At 46.2% G+C, this 27,900-nt stretch overlaps 1 long non-coding RNA gene across 1 annotated transcript; it reads right to left on the minus strand.

Moving 5' to 3' along the window:
• Positions 1-19,011: 19,011 nt before the first annotated feature.
• On the minus strand, positions 19,012-24,071 carry LOC144147348 (uncharacterized). Its single transcript, XR_013317897.1, has 3 exons — positions 23,914-24,071; positions 20,948-21,036; positions 19,012-19,239 (listed from the first exon to the last, which is right to left on the minus strand). It is a non-coding gene; the product is annotated as an uncharacterized LOC144147348 (long non-coding RNA).
• Between the last annotated feature and the right edge of the window lie 3,829 nt (positions 24,072-27,900).

The following is a 27,900-nucleotide window of genomic DNA, read 5'->3' on the forward strand; positions in this document are numbered from 1 at the left end:
GTCAACGTATTCCACGGCCGGTAAGGGGGACTTGCACTGTTCCTTGGCGAAGCAGTTTCACCCCCAGAAACTGCCGCATCTAGTTTTCCGCACGGTTCTCACCAACGTGAGAGGCCGGGCACAAGGGTGATGTAGAGCGACGGTAGGGTGAAGGAGAGCGACGTCTAGCCAGGCGCGAGTCAGGAGGGAAGTTGGTAGCATCCCGAGGAGGAAAATGTTGGCGCGGAGGTGGCGAGTAGACGCGTTGACGAGGGGCGTAGCCGAAGTAGGTGTCGCGTTCGTATGGTGCGTAACCTCGGCGCTCGTCCAACTGTCGTCGCCGGCAAAAACGAGAAATGTGCCCTCGTATGCCGCAATAGTAGCACACTGGTCGTTCACTCGTTTGCCGGGTTGCTCGCCACGCAGGAAAGGAAGGTGGTGAAGGCACAGGTGCCGAAATAGCGGACAAGTGGCCGTGGTCAGTCGGGGGAGCGATTGGCTCCATAGGCAGGGTTGGTCTTGTAGCAGCTTGAGAGTAGGACTGGGCATGTAGCGGAGCAGGACGACCTGGCTGCTCAACGGCGGTCATACATGCCAGCTCCTGCTTGATCAAGTCACGCAGGCCATGAGTGTGGGCGTGGGCGTTCTGGAGGCAGGTTCCGTCACGCTGCTGTAGCTCCTCACGGATTATAGTCCGAATCAAAATACGGAGCTCTGAATCCGAAAAGGAGCCGGTAGGCAAACAATCTTGTTGAATGCGATTGGACTGCAGGCGGTCCAGGCGCTGACAGATCGTGCGTACGTCAGCAATCGTGGTCGGGTTCTGTACCGCCAGAGCATTAAAGGCGAAAGAGGAGATTCCCTTCATGATGTGATGTACTTTGTCGGTTTCCGACATGTCCTTGTCAGCTCGTCGGCAAAGCGCGATGACATCTTCGATGTACAAGGAGAATGTCTCGTACGGGTGCTGCACCCTGGCCGCGAGTTTCTTTTTGGCTGCACCGGAACCAGTCGACGTGCCGAAGATTTTACGGAGCTCTTCTACAAAGGTGGTCCAATCAGGGATATCTGCCTCGTTGTTTAGAAACCAGGTCTTCGCCACTTCATGCAGAGAAACCGAGACATTCCTGCGCTTGAATGTATCGTCCCATCGGTTGAAAGCGCTTACCCGGTTGAATTGATCCAGCCAATCTTCAACATCTTCACCCCGGAGGCCCGAGAACGACGGAGGATCGCGCTGACAGCTGGTGATTATGATGGGAGGCTGGACCGGGGCGGCAGCGTTGCTGCCCGATTGGCCGCTCTCGTGCTGCATGGAGCTGGTGGGCAATAGCAACCGCCGACCTGATCGGAGCTCCAGTGGTGCGACCGCGAGAGGTAGACGGCGGGATCAAAAGCACCCTCCACCACTTGAGAGAGTCGACGGGAACGCTTGAGGTCCGCTTTATTTGCGAGCGCCGAGCACGGACACAAAAAGACAGCGACCGTTCCAGCAGCGGAGATGATGATTAACCGACGAGAAGGAAGATGAAATGAGGTGATCATGAACGCGCACAATGTCTAAACGACGACGAAGCATAAAAGGGATATTGGCCGCTTCCTGTTGCAAACCCTGTTCTTTGCCAATTTCACGCTCACAATATATATATATATATATATATATATATATATATATATTGTAAGAGGGAAGCAGACTGGAACAATGAAACGGTAATTCCAAGGCACGTCTCTTTACTCAGCCCGCAGGGAACTCGGTGACTCGGCCGAACGAGCCCAGACGATGATGATAATCCACAAATGATGACGATAATGGGTATGTACAGGTGAGAGATTGGTCCCACTAGCGAATAACACTTAATTCATTTCAGGAGTCTTCTTCATGAGCCAGGACACCAATAAACGCTCACAATATATATATAGTAAGGCACTGCCCTTGAATCGCTGGGCAACGGTTTATTAAGCGAATCTTGCAGAGCGAGCTGAGGTCGAGCGCAAAGATCCCCGAACACAACGATGATGATAGCGTGGACCATGATGTCTGCGGCGAGCGAGGCAGGTGGCCTTGACACAGGCTCCTGCAAGTAGGTGGCACATAGCATTTGGCGCGTCGTCACTAAGGAAAATGCCCACTTACGGCTGCTAATGTCTGCCGTAGTCAGTGCTGACATTTCCCTCGGGAATGCAGGCATAAGGTAGGCGAGCTCTTGTTTAATTATCTCACGCAGAACCGGAGCAGACGCACCACGTCGTGATTCCGAAAAGCCGAGCGATGTGTGCGCTTCTAGTTCCTCGCGGGTAATCGATCTTATCAATAGAGCGCAAGTCCGACTCGTCCACAGAGGTGCGGGTGTCCGACGGGGCTTGCAGCACACGGAGGGACTGCGTGTCATCGAGGCCGTGACACATCGTTACGACCTGGTTAACGCTATTGTTGTTTTGTGCGACCGGCGCGTTACATGATAACGGATAAATTGGTTTCAGGACATGCCGGAATCGGCTGCCCTCCGCCATGTCTTTGTATGCACTCGTCCAATTTATGTTTGGCGGCTTTCGTACGGAGGCAAAAAATGGCCTCGAGAAGCGCTGGACATGGGCGGTTTGAAGTCAATGGCAAAGGCCTTCGTCCTGTAGTGGATTTAATTATTCACTTGATGATGATAAAAATGATCCAATATAACGTAGAATTGAAGGAAAGATTTAAACATGCACCGGTGAAATAGGCTGAACCTTCGTTGAAAATGCTGGGATTTTATTTTTCTTCGCTATCACATAGGCCCAACAGAGGTTCTGCGGTTTCACATGATTTATGTCGTTTTCCTGCGGCAAAAAAAAACCGGTTCGGCAAAAGTCTGGCAATTTGCCATTCAATAGCTCTTCATCAAATTTCAAAACACACCTAAATGTGTGGTTCCTAGCTCAGCAGTGTGCCTGTACCCATAAAAGACAGTAAGACACTTATAGTATAAGCAGGACGCTTAGCGAAACAAGCGAAGAAAAGGAAGCGGATCCTTCTCTTTGCATATCCTCAAAGAGAGAATGGCGAGGAAACGGTGGTAGTGAAACCAACAGTACGACAGGCAGTCCGCCGTAATTAAGTGTTATAAGGTAACAATCGTATATTTGTGAAAATGTGACGGGCAGCCGCAACTCTCCCACCATTAGCCGTCTGAGAAAAAATCAACTGCATATAAATTGCTAATTATTACTATACACGCTAATGCAAAATTCGAGCATTGCGCGAAATTGAGTCTTCCCGACGACCGCGCGTAGCTGCTGAGCCTAAGGAAGTGATCGCCTCATCAGCAAACGCGTGACGGCCCACGCTACAATCTGGCGTTCTCTTGTAGCATATCGCCACCTCGGGATACTGCCCTCACCCTCACACTTTAGCCATACATTTACCATCCGATTTCCTGCTCGCTGTTTTCGGTGGTCTCTCCGTTCTATCGGTTATCTCTTAGATCGTCGTGGCAGAGGAGCATGTCTCGCGCCGCCTCGGTATACCTCCGTCCCCCTCACACTCTCGCCACACTTCCTCCGGTGCTTTCCATCTCGCTCTATCTCGTCTATCTTGGTGTCTTCTTCGTTCGCTCGTTTACAAGTAGACCAACGCGCAAGGGCGACGCGAAACCACACTGGCGAGCGTATAAGTGTTGCTGTCTAAAAGAGGGGCGCCCGTGAGAATCCAGTATTGATCAACTGTCAGCAGGAGATACGAGCAGGAATTCAAAACGCATAGTGTGCCTTACAAAACTACCGGAAAATGTGATTTCTTATGAATGAACCAGTAAAGCAGAACTCGCTTTATTTAAGAATGTCGGAAGCAAAATCATCACTTAATCTAATCAACTTCTGAAAGGCAGTGTGATGTGATAGGGTGTAAAAATTAAAAGACTATGGACGATCCACTAGAGGTGCGCGGCGCAACAAAGACAAAGATGGTTGAATGGTATCGTGATGACGAAGAGGAAAGCGGAGGAGGAGAAAGGAGACGTTGAGAATCGGAGGGCAGCGCAGCGCACTCGCTGTTAGTGATCAAGTCGTAAGGTTCTGCGGCCTATCGACCGGACGGCCAGAACCACGGTGTCCTGCGTCTGTCGACCGGACAGTCAGGCACCACGTCCGCACCCTCCACAAGAGGCCGAGGAAGCATCGTGCCGCAGCTCTCTGCATCCACTTCTTCACCTGACAACACAGATGTCTCCACTTCGCCTCTGCAACCACAGCAAGACTTGTTGAATCGTAAGACTGCACCCATTCCACTTTGTTTATCGGTTAAGAATTGGACTGTTCCGTTGTCCGCATCATTTCTGCCACCTGAAGATTTAACCTGTACTCTGTATCCGTTTGTGTTGCGCCTCCGGGGATCTTTATTGTCAGTCATAAATGTTCTTCCTCGCATAGTTACGAAACCCCGTGCTGCAGTCTCTGATCTGTACCTCCAAGTACCTCGTCTCGAGTCTCCAAAACCTCATAACATCACAAAGTGGCATCCACGACAGGACTCTCCCATAACACCTTGGAGAGTCTGGCTCAGACTATTGGAAAGGATCTATAGGTTTGAGATTGTTAACATGGGGCTCGAGGAACTGCAAAAGCTTATTGCTGATGGTATCCGATAGGGATTGAAAGGGCAGGAACTGTGGACGTGGGTCGAGAGTGAGCGTGCCAGATTGAAAGCACAACGCGAAGAAGACCGAGAAAAGTTGAAAGCACAGCACGAGGCTGTAGAGAAGGCGCTAAGAGATGCCCACGAAAAGAAGCTTGCAGACCTGAACCGCGAGTTAGCAGTTCTCGAAAACCTCTATGAGAGAAAGGTGGCTGAATCCTCTTTGGTTGCCAACACGATGGCAGGCCATTACTAGTTGGTAGGCGGTCGTGAACCAGAATGCAAGGTGCATATTTCCAGGCCAGAAAGTGTCGAAAGTTCAGCTCAAGGAACGTTTGGAGGAGGACTGCAACAGGATGGCGAAATACCGGCTAATGAGAATACTTTTACAACATGGGTACCAACTTTCAAGTTCGAAAGCAAACTAGTGCCTCAAGAGGCCCATGCTAGGTGTCCAGAAGGTAGATCTCTGAATGTTGATGACTCCGAATCATCAGACATTGCGGCGAAAGAAGCTGCAGCTATAGGCGCAGCGATCACCGAAACAGATACGCCATTTTGCTCAGTTGACAAAGTTTCTGAAGCTCCCAGAACTGAGTGTTTTAAAATTCAATATGGGCCTCGTGCGCTTGTATGGTGGCGCCACTGATGCGCTGTGTTCAGCGCCATCTTGCGGGCAACGGAGGCATAATTTCTGAAGTCCGTGAGCAAACGACGTCCGGAGGATAGTATTCCGCGCAGTACGATTATTAGAAGAGAAAGAAGGAATGACCGCTATTCTGTTGCCATGCGATACGAACAGCCAAACGGTACTTTATTAAATAGAATATGGTATATGGTTCATAAATGCGACAGGAAATCGATGCATCACATAAAAACAGTTTTCAACAAGCGCGGTTTTGTCTCCGCGCAGCGCGTGGTCACGCTGTCATTTCGCAACGGCTTCCACTGAACACCGAGCAGCGCCGCCCAAATAAAAGATAAAAATAAAAAGACGCAAGCCCGCGATGTTAACAAGAGAACGAGAGGAGCGCAGGAGTGTGCGTCTGTGTGTGCATCGCCTCCCGGAAGCGATAATGTATGTGTGAGGGAGGGTGTGATCGCTGGCTCCACCAGTGGAAAATTTTTTGTGGGGCCCCCGGCCCCCGAAGAGCATGAAATAACGGCATAACGTCCCAACGACGCCAGCAACGCCTTCGTTGCTGTGGTCGCTTTGGTGGATTTGATTTATTTAGCCATAGATCAGAACGGCTGGGTAAGAACTGCTGGCATAACCAAGCAGTTGGCGGAAAGCTTATTGTGAGGAGAAGACCGACTACGCGACTTCATGGTGCTTGCAGAAGCGAATTTCTCCCGTGTGTACACTCCCCTGTGCCTTGTACATGTCAGGAAGTGATTTGATGTGTTGTGTGCGTGAAATCGCAGCGAAAGGTCTGTGTGTATACATTGCGACACCAAGGATAAGCGGCTTCAAGAGCCCGAAGATTCAGGTTAGTAGAGGCAGGTATTTGAAAATGCCAACTGCTTGAGTAAACTCTACCTCAAACTGTTGAAACTACGATGAGTTCGTTGGATGGGCTCATAAAAATATCGAAACGCTTTTTGAAGTGCTTTCATAGGTTTATATATGCGTACTTAATATGCGAATAATTTTGGACATAGATGCGCGAGACGAGGCTTTCATGAAAGCCTCTGAACGTTTATTTACCTTGTTTATCGCTCGACATAGACACGGGCACTGATATGGTAGATCGCACAACAGGAGCTTTAATTGTGCACGAATGATTCCTCTCGCATTAGGAGTGACCTTGATAAAATAAGACCATTTTGAATAATGGAGGTTGTTTCAAAGCTGACAGAGTTGTACGTGATGTTTGTGTGACTACGCTGCAAGTTATCTTTGTCAGCAAAAATATTTTGCGCAACAAGCCCCACTTGAACTCGTTTTTCAAACGCCAACTACAAGTTGTACATGTTTGAGATTTTTTAGAGTCCTTTCAATAAAAGTGTAGATGCGAGTCTCCGAATTGTGGCTGGTGTGTGTCCATCTGTTTACGGTTGTGTCGCACTGTAGCGTGAATATTTACGTTTCTGTTTTCATTTTAAAGCTTCATATTTTGCTGGTATGACTACCTACAATTCAAGCATGCATATCCGTGGGTTGTTCCATGTATTTTCTGATGCGTGCACAGATGCGTGCACACCTAAGGCTATTTGAGGCGCTACAAAAATATGCACTGGATACACGGCATTTTTTTTTTGCAGCGGTCTTACGCCAAGTAGCCTGCACATACGCAAATGCATTTATGGATCTGTTCTTTTTATTTCTTTTCGGGTACTATGTGCTTTGGGAACGTCGGCGTCGCAGGCAGCTGATCCGTGTACTGTCGTCTGCTTGTATTGGAGAAGGGGCGCTTTCTAAATTATTTCGGCGTGTATTCCCGCGCAACTCGTCAGCGTAATATTTCTATTATTATAGCAATTGTGAATTATAAAAAAAGGGTAATTGTTGTATACTTATTTTACGGTTGTTGTTTAAATTAAGCCGCGTAGCCAACTGCTGTATATGTTTATTTTGTTCTTAAGAAAAAATTCCGCCGCCGCTCCCAGGTAGCGCCACATGTTTATTTGAAACTGCAGTGCACGAGGCCCATAGCCAGCCCCAGAGGGAGCCAAAACTTTCTCCAGAGGTGAGGAAAATGCGGGAGGGCAAGCACAAGCCCAAAAAAGAGGAGAGGCCTTCCTTCACCACGCGTTCGACCAACCCCAAGAGCCGTGAAGTATAGCAAAGCCTAAAACGCACCAAGAGGAAGTTGAGCATACCTTCCTTCTTGAAGCGGGGGGTACTCAATCTCAAAGCTGGCATGCTGAATCAACGCAAGACATGCTCCGTCATTGCAACCGAACAGACGGTTCCAAGACTGCCGAGAGATAAACGACGCCAAGTGAGAAATTTCAGGAGTTTCGGTCCCCAATCGCGTTCATCTCAGAAGAAACGGGATGCGGAAGAACTGACAAACAGTCTGGGTGAACCGGGATTTTATTATGGTCACAAATCTGTCCCAGGAGCCCACGGTAGCCCGAAGACAGACAAGGTACGGATGAGGCCACGACATATGAAACTTCCTGGTCAGCTCCTTTGGAAGTACACGAGAAAGTAATATGTGCGGAACCAATCGGCTTCCAACGGCACGACCCCTTTTGACTTCGGACTTGCATGCTCTTCTCTGATGCTTCTTCCCTTCTGGATGAACCTGTGAACTTTAGTGCGAGTTTCAAGTTAGAAATGACTGTGACGAGACTCCGAGACACTTCTTAGAATGTGACCTTGTTCTTTTGATTTTTATTGTTAAAAGTGTGTGTGGCTGTGCCCCAGAAACTTTCTTTGAGGGGGGAGTATTGTGATGTGATAGGGTGTAAAAATCAAAAGACTATGAACAATCCACTAAAAGTGTGCGGCGCAACAAAGACAAACATGGTTGAATGGCATCGTGATGACGAAGAGGAAAGCGGAGGAGGAGAAAGAAGACGTTGAGAATCGGAGGGCAGCGCAGCGCACTCGCTGTTAGTGATCAAGTCGTAAGGTTCTGCGGCCTGTCGACCGGACAGTCGAGCACCACGTCCGCACCCTCCACAAGAGGCCGAGGAAGCATCGTGCCGCAGCTCTCTGCATCCACTGCTTCACCTGACAACACAGATGTCTCCACTTCGCCTCTGCAACCACAGCGAGACTTGTTGAATCGTAAGACTGCACCCATTCCCCTTTGTTTATCGGTTAAGAATAAAACTGTTCCGTTGTCCGCATCATTTCCGCCACCTGAAGATTTCACCTGTACTCTGTATCCGTTTGTGTTGCGCCTCCCGGCATCTTTATTGTCAGTCATAAATGTTCTTCCTCGCATAGTTACGAAACCCCATGCTGCAGTTTCTGATCTGTACCTCCAAGTGCCTCGTCTCGAGTCTCCGAAACCTCATAACATCAGAGGCTGCTTCCACCACCCTCTGTAGAAAATGAATTGCGCCAACAACATAAAGATGCTTTGATATCTTAGGGTGCAATTAGTACCAATCATATCTGAGGGACCTAATGTCACTGTATCCTTTGCGAATGTAAACGCCTTGCAACCAAAAAAACGTAAGGAATTGTTTTTTGGGTGCGCGGCTGCAACACTTTCCGTATGACCACCGGTATCCTTAAAAAGCAGCTCGATCGTTGATGAAACTGAGGTGAGTTGTATAGTTTAGAAAAATCTCTGCAAGTTTTTCACAGCTACAGAACTCCTTCGAGGGGGATGGCCATTAAGCCGTTTTTTGTGTTGTGCTCGCTGGTGTGAACACGGCTGTGGGGACAGTGATCCAGAAGGCGTTGCCAAGGTGAGCAATAAGGTGAACGAAACGCCTTCATTCGTCAGGAGAAATTTTGCTACGAGTTCCCCCTTCAATTGTCGCCTAAGCATGGTAGCAAAGCCAAATGTTTCATGTCTTTAGCAGTCTATAGCTGCTACAACAGACGATTTATATTGTCAACGCGCCCCGAAGCACTCATTAGTCTGCACGGAGTAGCAGCAATAGGCTCTTATTTCCGTTTGCTACCACTTCACGCGGGCAAAGGGCGAATGCGCTTTCGGCGCTCCAAGATAATTGGCTGTCACAAAAGGAGCGAAAACAGGCACGCGTGCACAAATCAGTCGCCTTGAGATCATTTTCACAGACGCTACGCCGGTTATCAACCATACCTGAGAGCAGATTTCTTAGTCGCGCGCAGCGATTTCCTGACGGCAATTATCTCGTCGTCAACCACTTAGAAAACACGATGGGGAGCCACACGTCGCCTCAGACGAGATTGAACCTCAGAAGCGATCACCTCTACCACAACCGGGGCAGCACGGGAGGAAACGGTGTCATGCATACGCGCAACGTTTTCGACACAAGGAAAAGAAGGAAAATGGCAGGCAATGACGCCTAAAATATCTTACCCTTTTATGTGACGTGGCTGCTATCCACAAACATGTTCTGTAAACCTACGCTATGGGCACACTGGTGTAGCTGTAAGCCCCTAACCGGTTGAGTTCACGTGAATGCTTTTTCGTCTGTTTTATTTCTGTGGCGCACCTGCGTAGACCTGAAGCAAACATCAGTGGAGTACCTGTTTAAATCCTCCGGCACCGGCCCGCTTGTCCACATTTTTCCTGGCGTAGGATCTTCCTCTCTGACTACAGGCGTTCTCCTACAAAGCTTCTTACCCATTCACATAGCAAGGCGGCTTCCAAACTAATCTCGCCGCCTTCACAATCTAACATTGTCCGTAAGGAATGAATACGTAGCGCATGCGACTCAACCACGAAAGCTGAACACCTAAGTACCATTGGCGAATAGGTTGCTCTGGCCGAATATTCGCCTTTCAGGAGCACGGGAATGCTTCTGCTAGGTTTTATGTGTTATTGTCGTACGTTATGCTAAGGGGTTATTTCAGTAGATAGCGAAACCGCACATTATAATTGAATATATGCACCTTACTTTTATGATGTACTTTAAAAATATCGGATTTGGTGTGCGTTCTCTCGCACGCTCACCAGCTGTTGTAATGTTCTGCAAGTCAATACTGCATCCACAACAATTTACATGTAATCCGAAACATGCTAAAATCAAATTCTCACTACTGACGTTAGTCAAATTGCATATATGTGTGCCTCAATATTATGCAGAAATGTGGAGAATTGTTTTGGGTAAATGTAGCAAGCATTGGTTTTGTCGATGGTATCAAACCAGACGCGAGAAAGGAGTCCTTTATTACAAGTCGCCGCACGCCAAGTTAGTGAAAAGGGCCGTTGCTAATGCGTGCATGGGGCAAACACTTAAGAATTCGTGTGCTTAAAATGCGAGGAAAGCTTTAGACTCGAGGTGGAACGTCTGCAAGCAAGTGGCTATCGAGACAGCCCGCTAGTATCAGTTGCACAAAAATATTATACACCATGATAAGAAAGAAACAGCCAGAACCCAGGAGCCATGACACAAAATACGTCGTAATTCTGACCATACAGACAGAAGACCTCACATAAATTAAAGAAAATGGGCGCGCGCATCTTCTTAATGTAGCGCGTTTCGCGCAAGTGAAACCCTAAGGGATTGATAAAAAACTAAATGCTGAACCGGAATCCAGCGAAATAGGTCTGCAAATACCGGCATGAAAACAAGTTTGTTGATTGTGAAACAGGGGTAGTGTACAACATTTATCTGGATTTCGCCAAAGCATACCTTCGCCAGACAGGGATATGCCTGAATGAGAGGCTCAGAGAGCACCCGCACACATATCAGCAAACAGCCCCTTCAGGCAGTTTGGTGATCCACTGCAAAAAAATGTGAGTGCAACCGATTGTTTGAGGAAAATTTAGTTTCGGAAAAATCGCACAGGAAGACCACACGCGAAATCTGGGCAGCCTTTCACGTATGAAAACACCAGACTGAAAGCGTAAGTTCATGCTCACTCGCGCTGGCTCTGACTAAAAAATAATTATTAAACAGCACTTCATAGCAACAAGGCATGGTAAACAAAAGCGTCAAGCGCAAATTACTCTGCAGCTCATGTATATAAAGAAAGATAAATAGCCATTGAACAGATTGCGAGGTTCAGCGCCCGTTTTTATAAAAAAATGTGCATTCATTTTTCTCTCCCTAGCTTTCCAGTAGTATTTTGTAACCCTTTCTACTAGTTTTGATATCCAAGCAAACTTTCCACTTCTAATCAGGCAGTTGTTAGTTTTGCGCTCGTGCTGTCCCCGTCGTTGTGAACTAAAGCGCAGTTTACGAATATTACAGAGACAGTCTTGATACCGTAGTATTGTTTAAGTATGGAATTCTATGTTTTGCAACTCGAATAGTGTAACGCCTTGTATCTGTACAAAAATGGGAACTTTGAGTTGTAAGTCAATTTACTCCTAACAGTGGTGCAGATATTGACGGTTGCAAGAAAACTTCAAGAAAGAAGCTCAAACCTTATAATTCCAGAACAGAAACTAATGTCGCAAAATGTGCTGGCAATATTAAAATCTTGTAATCGTATCAATAGCGAAATAAGGCAAACATCGCGTGTTGCAGGAAACTGCACAGAAATATAAAACAAACACAATAAATTGAAAATAAGCCAAAGTGTTCCAATTTCCTATCACATCACGTGCCCTGATTCTATTACTAAAATAAAAAGAACAACGCGCGCCAATCCACCCTCTGAAGGTGGTTGGAAAGCGAAGCTGCAAGCGACACCCACAACTATTACCCATGTGACGTCACTTGAATTCACACGCGTAACTCTACAAAGACAAGTAAAACGCACCTAACCATACCCTTTATTACTTCAAATAGATATTCTTTGCTACGCAAATTCAATGCATGATTCATGAACGGTGGTTAATTGAGTTGTATTGGTAAAGCACCTGATTGGATTTTTTTGGTAGATTTAAAGGAAACTCAAATTAGTTGTTAGATGATCTCACTTCTCTTTCGTCTCTGGCGCCGCCGACGGAAGCGAAGTGACATGCGATGCGTTGGTGTGAGCTTCCTTTTTTTTATATTTTTTATAAATCTTAGCGCATGTGCAAGAGGCGCACACACGGCTGTTACGCGTGTCGCTGGTGGCGTGCAGGACGCTTTGAGATGTAGCATGACGCTATCACGTGGAATTTTGCGAAAACACAGAAGGTAAACGCACAGATGTAATCGGCGAGGGCACCGTCTGTCTCCTTCGACTCCGCGTAGGCTTGTAGCTCAATCGGTAAGACAACGGGTGCTCGCTCCGTTTCTCTATTAGTTGCAGGTTGGATTACTGGCTGGGCCAGTAACTTTTTTTTTGTTCGTGGGAGTGTTCTGTTGACGCCAACGGTCGCTACCGAACACTTGCGGAAAGGGGAGTGCGGGCAGGTAGAAAGCTTCGCTTTAAAACACAAGAAATGGTACACTAGAAATAAATGAAAATGTCGTCAAACAGTCTGCACGTATATCTAATACTGCGCAGAAGAGGAATAGACTCAAATTCCACAAAAAAAACTTGCAATGAGCCCAAAAAGTAGAAAAGGGTTGCCTTTGTCAAAGGCACTCACGCGGGTGTTTCGTAAATACCGCGAAGTAAACAAAGTATTTGTTAGCGGATAAAAGCGGATAAGAATGCTTGCAGAACCCAATGAATTGTTAGCTTTTCTGCAGCTTTTTCTAATAAACACAGGCCAAAATTAACCGACGTGAATAAACAAGTGTGGCCTACAATCATGTTACAGCAATACCTACAACCAATTTACTAGGGCTGCCAGTTCTCGCAGCCAGTTGGGTAGAAGCGCTTCTATTCTTTGAACAAGGAAGAAACACGTCCGTCTACGCAAGAGTAAGTATTTCCAGAAACATCTGCGGTGGCACGAAGTTGTCGCGTACTGGTTCCTTTTCTGTGTTCATATAAAAACAGCTCACAAACTGCATAGCAAACTGCTAGCCGATTACCGTGAACAAGTAAACAAGGATATTTAGACATATTTCTTTGCGCCTAAACACAATTTTATGGGCGAAGACCCTTACAGGGTGGGGCTATTGTTGTCTTCTGTCGTGGTCGCCGAAGTCGTAATCGTCATCGTAATCGTCGTTTCATGTAGTCATGGCACCAAAACACCGGGGATCTCTTTTCTGCCTCGCGCTACGATGTAATGCGTACTAAAAAATTAGCAGTAGCTTAGCTCGGCTACGCCAGGATATACGTAGCCTGAGATAAAGTTCAGCTGATGAAAGGCGCTATCAAGAGGCTGTGGCGCAGCGTCAGACTTGGCAACTGCGGAACCTAAGCCCACAGCTGGGCACGCGCCCGAGCCAGTGCCTCTGCTGCGGCTATGACATCACTCCTCTGGAATACGGAGACCGGCAAAGCGCGCACGGCGGTGAACGAGCACGCGGCGGCGGCGGCGGCTCCGGCGCGCCAGTTCTGCGCCATGTGACGTCACTGCTCTTCGCTCATGCGCAGCACGGCTGTCCAGGAGCCACGCGAAACTGTTCAACCTCGGCCAGTGTAGTTCACGCTACACAAAGAAACCCGGACACTCGCTACGCTACTCGCTGTAGCGCTTCGAAACCAGTTCTAAAAAACACCGTGACACTCGTTTATACCTCGCGATAGAGATTTTCGGGATTAAAAGACGAGATACTTTTGCAGCGAGGCTCTGTACCTGTACTCCCCCACGGCTTCATCCCCGTTGGCAAAAAAAATTCCCTCGCACTTCCCCGAGGGGGAGAGTGTGCAAGTGCGAATGCCCGGTTGTTGATTGCGCGATTACGGTGGATATCGTGATCTTGGAGCGGAGAGGAGGCGCCCAACACCCGCAGTCACTGAGCGGAGAGAGGAGGAGGAGAGTAGCGCCCGCCGTTACGGCGAGGGCTACACGAGCGCCCTCACGCGTCGGAATGCGGAGCGCAGCTACGCGAGCGAGAGCTCTCCCGCCCGAAGTGGAGAGGAGGCGCCCAACACCCGCAGTCACTGAACGGAGAGAGGAGGAGAGTAGCGCGCGCCCATCTCCCCCCGTTGCTAGGGAAGACGAGGCGGAAGACGAGGAGCGCGCGCACCCGCAGCTGTTGCTATGCGGACGACGGCGGCGGACGATTCAGGCTCGCTTAAGAAGTGCATTCGCACTTAAAACTGCAAGGCGCCAATAATACGATTATACACTGCGTGCTTCGGTCCTCCCCAGGTTTCCCATTAGCACGGGAATATTTTGTATTTCTGAGACCGAGGTACCTAGATTTACAAACACCCTGCGGTTCAGGTACTGAGCAGCATGCCCATCCGACAATTGGGCCGGCTGCGGTAGCGCTGCAGGTGTGCCCTACCGTCAGGTGTGCCCTGCCTGCGGTGCATGGGCCCGCATCCGGATAGGCCCGGAGCCCGTCTGCGTGTACATTGCCGAAACCGGTGCTCGGAAGGCTTATGCAGAGGCGGATAGCCCGGCGCTTATCCACCTCTAGCGCCTCCCACCGGCGCGGCTTGAACTGCACCAGAGGCAGAGCATAGAGGCCTGGGGACAGCGCCATGCGCGCGCTTATCGCTGCGGTGGGGGTCTCCTTGCCGTCCTCCGCCACGTCCCGCGCACGTGTCTCGCGCATGTCTGCTTTCCCTCCTCGCCTATCTCTCCCGTGCCGCCTATCTCTCCCTTTTACCGGGTGGCTCCTCCTCGCCGGGCGCTCGCGGAAAGGTGTGTGATTTGACCTCTAGCGCTCAAGGGCAAAACTTGTCACCCCGCGAAGACTGCCCGAGGTAGCGTAGTGTAGCTTACGCTACAATACCACGAGCACATGAAGAAGGGGCGAGGCTGAAGGTGAAAGGGGTGGGAAGAGGCAGGTTTGAAGAAATGCAGCCTCTTCAAGTTTCTCTGCATTTCCTAGAAAAAGCAATTCCTAGACGGCTGAATTGCCGTCCGACAAATAAGGTGAAGACGGGACAATATAAGACTTCTATATAGTCCAAATGTATCTTCGTTTACCTTAGAAAATACCGACAAAATGGCTCTGCTTGTGGGTATGGGTGCCTGCACCGTCTACACATAAATAAACTAAGGATGCGCAAAAAAAAAGAAAACAGAAAACGGAAGAGTGCGGCTGGAAAGGTAATACAGTGAAACCTTTTATTCAGAACGTCAATACCAAAAATTCATGGATAACTCCTACTGAACGATTTGTCAGGCCAAGTGTCTATATTGTCTATGCATAAAAAAGCCTGAAAATTTCACTAGGGATAGGGTCCGCCCCAGATAATTCCAACTACACGCCATCGCTCCGGCAGCTTGGCGCCTGCAAATGACCGGAGAAACAAACCCGATGCCTACACGCAGTGCTGCGGTTCCTCCACAACAGAAGCAAGAATGAAAAAGAGGTGCAATTGCCTACCACATCTGAAAGTCCACTGGGTAAGTTTCAAAAGGCGTATTCTTTACGGACTACGTCAATGGAGACGCGAATGCGGCGGTGTGTGCTGCACTAACAGATGAGGACATAATATTTCTTAGGTGGATAGCGCAAAGTGTGTAGCTGCCAGTGACAACAAAGAGGGGGAGTACAGAGAACCAGTCCAGGGGCCCGCTCTCCAAAGATAGTGGCATGAAATGACGGCCGTCCTTAGTTCAGTTTTGAAGAACACGAAGAGCAGGCCTGCCGCTATATTCGCTCCTTAAACCAAAAGTGCTGTCGCTCGCTATCAAACACAAAAAGCAGACTACAATAGGAATTTTTGAAGCATGAAACCTATAATATACCCTACTGCGTCCTCCTCGCAGTGTACTGTTTTAGCTCTTCTTTCATCAGTTTGAACTTGCATAACTGGAAATTTGATAGCTTTCCTTTGTAGTTTTGAATTAGCGAGCTTTTACTGTAATTGGAAGGGATGTCGTAATGTGTGCGGAGAACGACCTGGTTGTCCACAGGCGGAGGTTGCGGTGAAGGCGGGAGGTGTGGAAGGACGAGTGAACTCCCGGTAAGCACGTGAACAGGCACTTGTGTCCGCGACCTTATTCCCTACAGAGAAAGGTGTCCCACGTTCGAGAAAAAAATATGTCGGGAGGTTTTGGAATATCGAAGTAATAAGCAGGCTGGGAAGGCAAATGCGTGCAGAGCGATAATTAAGGCATGCCTCCTGAAAGTCAGTTGTTACGGGGATGGAATTAAGCGCAGTCGTTGCGGCAATCGTGGAAGCGATGCGGACGGAAACGAGTTCTCTTCGTAGATGGTCGGCTATAGGGACGGACGTCATACGACTGTAGGTTCCGATAATCCACTACGGCTACATAGTGACGTCTTCATTTCTAGTATGAAGTCTTTTCTAGAGCTCCAATGACTGCCAGATGACACCACAGATTGTGGATGAGGTGCAAGTTTTTCGGAAGTGATGCGATGGATTTATTGGCTTCGAGGCTAGTAGCAATGCATCGGAGAAGTGCTTGAGTCTCGGGCAATACGGGAGTTTTTCGTCATGTGAAAAGAATGACGCGGCTTATCTCGCCGATATTCCTCTTTTGATATCCTTGCTAACCACGCTTGGTTTCCTGAGACGCGGACTCTTTCACGTTACGATTTGACAGTTATCTTCCCGGTACCTGTCGTTACTACCTCTGACTTAAGCAGGTAATTATGTTAGAAAAAACAACGCCGTATAGGAGGGTAAACACTTCGATAAGCACAGGAATATCGGTTCATGAACAAAAGAAAACAACAAAAGCCGGATCAGCTAGGACTGTAATTTTACTAACACCGAAGAGCAAAAGACGCTTGCGAATGGCAGACAGACAACACTGGTCTCACAAGAGAACTGCGCACACCTGCCGACACTCTAAGGCACAGGGAAGCAGGATGGGAGAACCACTCATATTGACGATTGTGAGACCTCAAATTTAATTGTTTACAACAAACAATAATACTCCTCGTTTACGAAGGGAGCCTGGGCTCTAATGTAAGAGCGATTCTTTACGTGCCAATTCCTAATAATACAATTGCAGAGGTTGCTGACTGCTCAAGGACTTCAGGTGTATGCTACATAAACCAAGAAACTATATTCTAAGAACGTTTGTTACACCTGAGCCTCACATACAAAAACTTCGTCGTTGCCATCATTTCCAGGCTGCATATTGATGGAGCATGCCGCCACTTAGAAAGAGGTGCTTAGTGTAAATTTGTGATCAGGGCTCTACCAAAAGTGGTGCGAGCCGGTTGTGAAAAAAGGTATAAAGCTTTATTTTATTCCCAAAAATACTGTTCCGATTTCATATTATCGCCGTTTTAGTTGTTCACTATACAGACTTCACCGACTTTGCTATACCCACAGTTCTGGTACATTTTAACCTGAGCAACTGGGCTAGCAAAAGCATGAATGCAGTGGTGCCGCACCGATTTCGCCTGCACTACGGCTTACCGTGGTATGTAACTGCACGTTCTCCGTTATTTTCAATTCTTCTCTGAGCCTCTCCGCAGATCCACTGCATTTTAGCAAGACTGTGTTTTATTCCTGGATACACCAAGATTTTACTGACGTCATATCCGTCACGATAAGGACGCCAGCACAAGAAAGCCAGAAGGTTGCACCCTTTACAGGGTGCAACCTGTAAAGGGTGCACCCGTGCTGAGATGGGCTTCTTGCGGGGAAGCAACCTTTAGTACTAATTGGTACGTCATACTTAGGGTTGTTTGTTTCCGGGTTTTATATATTAACACAGAAGTGTTTTATGCCCCGACACCCCAAGATTTCACTGACGTCATAACCTTCACGGAAATTACTCCACTTCACCGTTGCCGAAGTGGCCCTGCAGCAGGACGTCGCTCGCCAAGCACAAGCACAAGGCAGCCACCGACCCTCAAATCATGCTCAGCTGCAGATTTGACTGCACATTTCACTTTCGTGATGGTCTGATGCCTATGACAGAGGAATCAACCGCAGTTTTTTTCCCGTTGTGTACCATCATTAGTATTGGTATAGGAACGCAGGAGTATTCATGACGTGGTGAGCTGAACGTTTGCTTCCGAAGGTGCACACCAAACTAGTATTGTGATCAAAATGTCATGGCCAATGTGTTGTCTAAAGGTGCTTCGAGCAACCTCCGTGAATACTGTAACCGACTGTATTGTCAATCATTTGGGCCGTCTTATTACCTGTTCATTTATACTTTTATTTCACATAGCGTCCGGATAACACGCTTGGTTACCAGTATTATGTTTTCCTAAGAATGCCGGCGAAGCTGCGTAATAGTCGTAGCATTATGAAGTCTCATTGCCAGCCTTTCACACACTTGGGAAAATAACAAAAAACTACTTAAAATGTCGGGAGCAAGGCGTAATCATGTCACACATTTAATTGTAACGGGACGACTTCCGATGGTTTTAAAATCTCGCTGCAGGCCAATTGCATATACAACGAATGACCCGGTTGCGTGATCGCCCCCCGTGAAATTTGTTTACCTCTGGCAGCGATGACCACCTTCTCGCCGTAAGAATTAATGCTACATATAAGACTGATGAAGAAGAGTGCAAACGTTTGCCGCTCTGCACGTTTATTTCACTTGTTGAAAGAAAAATCCTTGCGACCCAGTTTGAGTAACACGAACACATATCATTAATTATTAGAGTGAACACAATGCACGTGTCCCTGTCTTACAAAACCTTTAGTTCCCCTAGCTTTTCAATAGTTGTGCAAAAATACTGGTATTTTAACTTCGTTTTGACAAATCCTTAGGTAGCTATATTTCCAAAATAATTTGTTTGTTTCTTTTTTATAAAAGCAGAACGATTGGTTGAAGTACGAAGGGGCGCCTGTTTGCCCGGAAGGCGTAGTTTACTACGTGGAAGTGTAAAAAAACACCGCTTAGAGGCGTTTCCCGACTTCCAACCTTCTACGAAGAAACTTGACCATGACGCAGCTATTGAAATAATGTCATTTATTTAGGCATCTGTCACACGATAGCGACTGCCTAGCTGGAATGCTCGAAACGTTTTTCGTACGCCATGTCATTTCCTCTTGGTGAGTTGGATGCAGTGGCAGAAGCTTAGGTGATTGTGCTTTCTTGTGTACTCATGGTGCTGTTCGTATCGGTCTCTTGACCCGCATCGGTTGTCATTCCAGTCATTCCAGACGATTCAGTAGTTTCTCCCTGCGGAACAACACTTACTTTACCGAAAGCAATAACTGAAATTTGCAGTGTTAAATCATAAATTCATCACATCGCCATTGTTATCCTGATCCTCGTTTCTGGTTTACGATAATTGGCATAACAATTATTATATCTATATATATGTACATATATATATATATATATATATATATATATATATATATATATATATATATATATATATATATAGCAAAAAAAAAAGAAAGAAAGACACACGTCGAAAAAAGAAAAGGTTTAACGTTTCGGCCGAGGGACCGGCCTTCGTCGTCAGAATATTCTGACGAAGGCCGGTCCCTCGGCCGAAACGTTAAACCTTTTCTTTTTTCGACGTGTGTCTTTCTTTTTTTTTTTGCTACGACTTGCCGGTGTCCAAGAAATATTTTCCTGCAATATATATATATATATATATATATATATATATATATATATATATATATATATATATATATGTATATATATATATATATATATATATACATACATACATATTAAATTAGTTGGAATATTTTTTTGTATTTTTGTTTTAGTGTTCGGAGTCTTGGAGAGATTCTAATAAATTTGTTCTCGTCTCTATGTTGCGTGACGGGAATTGACGCAGCGCAATTGGGGAATTTTAAAAATGAAAATGAAAGAGGGCAGCGGAAATGTGTATCGTGTATAGTAAATAATTCGAGTCCCAGAATATTAATAAAGGGCTTGCGTTGCTGAAAAAAAATGCCCTATGTCCCTAGGTATATCCAACTGACGACCCGCAGTCTCTCAGAATAAATTTTTGTTCTACGGTAGCGTCTTTAAAACTCTGTCGTATAATACCACGCTCGTTTGCAGCAGTGATATGGAACCACTTTTGTCCGCCGTACGCTAGAATTATAAGTGAGGCAAACGCCAATAAATAGAAAAAGTGAACGTTTGCGGTTTTGTAAACGCACGCCTTTTGATACCAATCACGATTGAACCCAATGAAATGTAGGCAGAAGATTAGTCAGTCAAATGGATGGCCAAGAGATGTGCAGGCGCCATCAGAAGTAATTGAAGCACGGGAGCTGTGGCCGAACTGCGTAGGAGCGCGGTGTAGCTGCACCGGCGGTAAAATAAAGGAACAGAACACGCATGCGTGCCTGCCGACGTCGATAGCTCCTCTATCTTTCTCAACCCACTTCTTTTACCACGGCTTAGAGCGTTGTTCGCAGCATACTGGTCTGCTGATGGATCTGATAGCAGAACCACCTAAAATATAAGACAAGAAAAATTGTAACTTCCGAGCCCTGCGATTGCCACGCTTCTCCAGCAGCTCGCGTGCGCTAAAAGTGTGTTAGCGACGCTGCCAGATACCGCATCTGCTACCAGCACCACCACTGAGACCAGCATGCTGCGAATAATGCTCGAAGCCCCGTTAAAAAAAGTGGGTTGAGAAGTATTGATGGGCCATCACCGTCGGCAGGCGCGCATGCGTGTTCCGCTCCTTTCGCTTACCGCCGTTGTAGCTACACAGCGCTTCTACGCGGTTCGGCCGCAGTTCACGTGCTTCAATTACTTCTGACGGCACCTGTGCGTGTTATCTTTTTGTGCTAACATTTTGTTCTCGTGCGCTTTAAGACTACTCTCAAAATTTAATGCTAACTGCGTATGTGGTGCATCCAGGGTTACATAAATAGTAATACGGTTACCAATAGGTCAATTTGCTTACACTGGTTGTAGTATTGTTCTCTCCGCATCCTCCTTGCCCTGCTTCTCCTGATCCGTGTCCACCATGTCCGTGTCCTTTTCGTTCATGTCCTATTGAATTAAAAATGATGGCGAAATGTCAGTATAAGAAAGTGGCTTTACCGATATTCTGCAGAGGTCGATTTATGTTAAACATGATCCGTCGTTATCGTGGAGCGAACACCTAAGTTGTCTAATAACCTAGGACACAACTGAAGAAATTTATAATTTTTTCTGGCCATGAATGTTGCATTTATCCGCCACGCGTACTTTTCTCCAGGGTATCACAGCGGGGCAAAATTGCAATGCAGAATATTTCTCCAAGTTGTAAATTGGCTGACTCTATAACTAAACATTTTCGCTGATTCTACTAGCACAAATTACACCGTGTTCAAAATATCGTGCTTTGTTAACGTATACGAAGATAGCTACCCCGCGTAGTTGGACTATTTTTGTACGCGCTGAAACAAGAAATCTGCTTTTTTCCCTGTTTTTATTTGACGGGTAAGAAAAAATTCTAAGCAGTATGAGTTCTTATATATATCCTGGTACCAAAACAAAACAGATTCAATCGTTTGCAATAAAGTGTACGGCCTTGTACATCCTGCATACTGCAAGTGCAGGCACGGAAGAGGAGAAATGTCTGCTTTGTCTTTCGATAGCAATTCCCAGAATACCAGTCATTCAGGGACCCTATTCGCAAGCTGAGTCAGACAGCGTCTAATATTACGTGATGTAAGGCTGTGGTCGATAATTGCAATACGCGCAAAAGTTATCGCAGGATCGAAAATATTTTACGATTTGGTGAGCGCTATCCCATCAGTGTCATCAAGTAAACGCCAGGTACACAACTGGTTTCATCCAATACGCCCGTGCTAAAACGTAACTCAGCACCGCTGCAGCGGCAGCTTTGGCGGTCGGCCTTAGTACTCTCTGTCTTTTAATTTTCTTGGGGCCTACGTTTTAATTTCGTTTTTCCTTGGTATGAAGCGCTCTAGACAGGCTATTATAAGCTAATTCATGAATTCAAGTGTTTCGTAACGAAATGGCCCGTTGTTTTTATCTATGCTTATTATACATTGACTGCAAGAGCTTGCAGTTGCGCCAATGAAAGGGATCAGGTGACGAAGTCACTTGAAATAGAGCGATTGCTGAGTCACTTAACTTCTCTACTATAACTACTACCTAGGGTGCAAGTAAAACATTTTGAACAAAACACAAAACTTTTTGGAAATACGCTGAGGTGCGTTAATTTTCAGAGACTCCCGGAAGGTCACATGGAATCCACAGGATGCAAAATAAGGATCTCTATCTTCGAGACGAAAATATATTGTAATATGCTGTTCAAATTCGTGGCATAAGACTCAGGAAGCTAGTTTTTTTAATTGCACTCACGTCTCGGCATCTTATTTTATTTTATTGCTAATTCTTTCGAAAACAAAAATCTGCTATTTGTTGCCAATACACTTTCACACAATATATATTTCAGCTCTGTGAGCGACACTTTTAAGAGTAGTAATTGCTTTACAGTTATCAATAGTTCTAAGAATAACCAGTTACGAAAAGATTTCGAGGCGCGCCAGTAACACGCCTGACGATTGGATAAATCTGCCTATGCAGATGTCGGGTTTTTGATGTCCTATTGGCGTACCGTTCACAATGGTGCGCCTTTTCGTTGCCTTCGCGGAGAAATGGTTCTCCCTCGTGTAGAATTTTAGTTATTCCCTGGTTGTTCGTCTCGTTTCATTGCATTTCGTTGTTTATATTTTCCCATCCCAACCACCATACCCAAGTTAACTTCACGCGTTGGCGCCTGTTCGTGGTTCGTGACTCCTCTGAGCTTATAAAAATGTTTCCTTCTCATTCTGTGTAGTAAACCTCAACACGCAACCCTTGTGTAGGAAGCCGTTTTAAGGGTATCTCTTTAAACTTTGGAGACCAGTATTAGACCGAATAATACCAAAACACAGCAAAGCTGTGCTGGTGTGGGGATGATATAGCGATACTCCCACATTGCGACGGTTTAATGAAACTAGGCTGACGATGCCACTACTATTTGTTGATGCCGCTAAAATGCAGTTAGAATAATGTAGTATGATGATGACGTAGTGGGTTGGTCACTGGATGGTTCTGATGAGCACGATTCAAAAATAGATAAACCGACCTTGCTGTCCCAACGTTCTGGGTTTCGGATGCTTTTAACAGGCCATGAGAACCAACGTATACTGCAACTTCACAGCGAACTTACTGTACACTAGGGGTGAGACTGTGATTGCAGTTCATTTAAAATCACCCCCTAGATGTTTTATATACTTTGTTTGAAATTGCCCCGTTTAAGAACGCAATAAAATCTGAACCCTTCAAAAAATGTTTAGAGATCATTTCCTTTGTTTCCTTTATCCCTCATAGTTAACTGTCCTTAGGCAATACACGTCTATATGTATTTGTTATCATGCTCTCGACATATTCATGAGCATATTAGGATGTAGGGATTGGGCTTAATCAGTCCTTATCATATCCGCTGCAAACTTAGAGCCTTTCATGTTATCGTAATCAATTATAAGAGAAAGTTTACCAATTTATGAAGCTACTTTTTACTGGTTGACGATATGCGTATAAAAAATATTACGCTCACTTCGTGCAAAAATTAAAAGTGAAATTCTAAGGCACGCACACATCCACGGTATAATCAATTTCGTTCTTCCCAAGTCAAAAGAAAAGGACCCGTTGAGTACTGTATAATTTAAGAACAATGTATAATCAAGTGAATTTCTGATAAAAAATCCTTTTTTGTTTATGTGGAGATCCAAAAATTGCGATTGGAATTTTTTTTGAAACTTTGATGTATCAAAAGAAGCAATTGTGGGTGATGTCTAGTAGAGGGTAGTATATAGGATCGCTATATAGGGAGACAAGAAATAGGAGTTGGAGCAATCGCTTCTCACTCACCGAGTACGGCCACTGCAAAAGACACAAGCAGGAGAACAAGGACGGCCTTCATATTACGGAAATATTGCTTTCTTCGTTAACTTTATTTTATGGGTGGAATTTCTAAGCGAGAAGTGGTCTTTTATACAAAACCGGTAGCTTTATTTTCCAAAAGGCGACGCACCTGGCCGCAATAATCACGTAAAGTGCACGTGATGTTTTTCCCATTCACAGAAGTGCAGCTAGAATATTTCTTGTTTTTAAAAGCCACGTGCATCAACTGTTTTTTCTGGAATTCCAGCAGACACCGTGAGCTGATGTGCCCGCGTCAAAAACATGTTTACGCCATTGGTGCAGCCGGCGATACGTGACATAGCGAAAGGTTTCTGGATATACAGGAAATACCTTCAGTGGTTTCGACTTGTTACACGCCCCACACAAAAGACAAAACGCGTTTTCATAAAAGCTGTTGTTCCTGTTCAGTCAATGCCGAAGGAAGAAAACAAAAAGTTCCTACTCAAGGTAGAGTGGTTCTAGGCTTCTGCGCATTCAGCATCGGGCTGTGAGAGTGACTCACATTGAAGGAATTCATGTTTGGCACACAGCCGTGCATTGGATGCAAACGCTAAATTTCAACAAGCTCTTGCTCTGCTCGCAAGCACGTGTGTGCTGTAAAACGTACCAGCTTCTGTTGTGTGTTAGAAAAACATACTTTTCTGTATTTCTGTTCGAACTGCGGGAAGGAACACTACCTAACGTGATAACAAATACTTAGTAGGGAGAATCGCTGGCGGTGAACCACCACCACCGGGCTTGGCACCCACCGTGCTCACAGTCCTCGTCGATGTGATAACAGCCGTAAATTTGAAGAACTGGGTCCACGCAGCATGGACCCAGTGCCACATTAGAACTCTCGGGAAGGTATATGGTGAAAGCAATTTGATGTGGCCGAGTGCTTGAGACGTTGTGCTGCTGAGCCCAAGGTGGCGGGTATGGTTCCCGATCGCCGCGGCCGCTTTTCTGACGTGCCCGAAAAGCGAAAACGCCAATGTGGTCGAAATTTCGGCGCACGTCGAAGATCAGTGGTCACAATTATTTCAGAGCCCTCCACTACAGCGCGCCTCATTGCCTTTGTAGCGTCAGTGCTTTGAACCTCACAATCAATCAATCAATCAATCAATCAATCAATCAATCAATCAATCAATCAATCAATCAATCAATCAATCAATCAATCAATCAATCAATCAATCAACCGGCGTGGCACAGCAAGCCGCCATCGTAACGTTCGGCACTAGCCGTCGAACGCATAAGTAACGTAGCCTCGGCGTGGAAACGTAATCTCGGAAGTGACCTGACTAATCTACTTCCCGGCAATGTGAAAGACTTTACAGTAATTGATTGATTGATTGATTGATTGATTGATTGATTGATTGATTGATTGATTGATTGATTGATTGATTGATTGATTGATCGATCGATTGCTTGATTGATGGATTGATTGATTATAGAGTTTAACTGACGGAAGCTCCACTTTGGGCATGAGGTACGCCATTGTGCAGCGTTCCGGATTAATTTTTGGCCGCTAGGATTCTAGGGAACCTACGTAACGAGCACCAAAATCCCCAACTTCGGGGTTCTCGTTATGAGTAAGCAGCAGAAATCAGCCACCGCGGCCGTTATCGAACCCACGTCCTTGGACTCACCTTCTCAACGCCATAGTCACTGAGAAGGACTTGACAAGACAACCACATGCGAGATGCGTTAAATTATCACATTTCTTTTTGGTGCACCCGGCCCCCATTCGATTGCATGCTCATGGCGTAGTCGCCAGCAATGCTTTTCACTCATTGAAACGCGAGCTTTCGAGTTTCTTTTCTCAGTGTGAGAACTTTTCAGATTCGTTGTCTTGTCATTATAAGACACGCCTATTACGTTCCGTGCCCGTTTCTTGCAGCTTCTATATCTGAGAGAGTTTTTTTAACGCGCTATTATTATTGGGCTCATCTCTCGTTTTTTCCGTGCCTTCTAGCAGTTCGCTATCAGCCGTGCTTATCAAGCTTCCGTGGAAGTAGGTTATCGACCCCAACAGGAAACTGCAACTGAGGCTACCAGATACGCGGGCTCGCCGGAATCGGGAATGCCGATGAGCGGCTATTAGATTGCGGAAGGGAGTGCAATGATGCTGCGACCAAGGCAACAGAAAAGATGTTCAATTTGAGTAGGCGCCGCGCCTGCTCACTGAAGTTCGTTCTACACACCATGTGTAGTCGCATTGTGGGCAGAAATAATCGCCAGCCGTGCCCCAAATTCCCGCCAGCGTCAAAGCGCATCTCTGACGATGTAAAATGCATAGAGTTTCTTACAATATACACTAGAGAGGAATCTGGCGCTAGCGTATTTGCGGCTCACATCAAGGCCGTTTGTGTCGTCATGGACCTCCATTATAAATTGCGCTCGCCTTAGTTTCATCATTGGCTGGAATGGAAATGTTTTAATGACCGCAAATTTAAACAAAGTGCCACAAAAACGCGAAGAATAGTCCGCAATTATGTAAGTGGAAAATAAAACAGGCTGTTTTAAAACTAAGGCAAAAGGAAGTTTCGCGTATTTTTGCCGGAACGGTTGTGCTTGCTATTCTGCAGGCCAAGATTGTAGTTACAAAACTTTTATTATATGGAGACAAACGTATTAGAGCTGCTTATGTTATTATTTTACCATTATGCCAAATAATAAGCTGTTTGAAGAGTTTGAAAAGCTATTTGAGCATGCCGCTGAAAACGACACCTTCGTGGTAAGACGGTGCACCCAACGTCAGCTACAGTTTAACAAGAAAAAGGAAAACGTGGCGTTAAACAGTCGTGAACGATGGCAAGATAGGGCGGATACCGGCGCCCATATGTGTCATCTGTCTTCGTCGAAGTATTTTTTGTTTCTGTTTTTCATCTTCTATAAATTTCGCGGCGGCATATTGACGCGTGGCGGTTATTCCAAAAATGAGCTAACCGAGAAATGAGCTGGCCAGACACTCGACCTGCAAAGGGCGCAATTCCACAAAGCGGGCATGTGCCATGGTTGTGCGGCAGAAGCCTAGCTATCCGTCGAGGAAGAAGACGCTCTTGTGGACTAGCGCGTGCACGAGCTGAAAGACCTAGCTGCTTGTCTGAATTTGCCTTTCTAATTATGTGCCAATACTACTACTACTTGTGAATAGGCGTTTTTTCCTGCTCCGCAACAATATGGCCGGCTCAGTCATACATCCTTGGACTGAGGCATGACCAACGCCAGGTGCGATCACGCACTGCCTGCTGTTTCACCGAACATGGCTACCACAGAACGTGGAGGATTTCGGCTTCCTCGTAGCTCGTAGACGTGTTGACCCATGGTGAAGAAAGCAAATCCCCAAAACCGCTTAAGAGCCCAATTGTCATGCCAAGCCCAAGCCAAAAAGCGGGTCTTCCCATAAACCCCCCGTCGACATCGATTGCCGGGCGCAGTTTCCTCTCTAGTATACTAAAAAACTATGTTACAATGATGCCGTCGCCAACATTTTGTCACCTGGCGAAAAGGGGAGAAAAGACTGACGCCCGGATATCGAAAACCAAGGTAATACTACACTGAAACAAGAAACGAACGGTAGTATGCCTCAATTAGAAACAAAACGAGTATATTGCGTGTAATTACACGATTTTAGAGTATCAATCTTTGTGGTGGTGACTCCACAGCAAGCTCCATCCGCCCAAAAATGAGTGGCGCAACACGACAAATGTGAAAAACCGTAACATTCGGCTAGCACGTTGTCGCCGAAAAACGCAACGTAAGAACCCCTCTCATGGCCCTATAAAGAAGAAACACAGCCGATCTCACAATGACCAAAATTGACGAAATCTTCGACAATTTAGCCATCATTTTAAAACGCCTGTACAGCGGAAGTGCAGGAATGACAGAAATATTATAATAAAACGTTTCCAGGCACTTATCATGAGCCTGATTTCGTGCAGCTTGCGGTCC

The sequence above is a fragment of the Haemaphysalis longicornis genome, unplaced genomic scaffold, assembly GCF_048455015.1.
Source record: "Haemaphysalis longicornis isolate Haplotype H1 unplaced genomic scaffold, Haemaphysalis longicornis Haplotype H1 scaffold_7, whole genome shotgun sequence".
In the NCBI taxonomy this organism is placed as follows: domain Eukaryota; kingdom Metazoa; phylum Arthropoda; class Arachnida; order Ixodida; family Ixodidae; genus Haemaphysalis; species Haemaphysalis longicornis.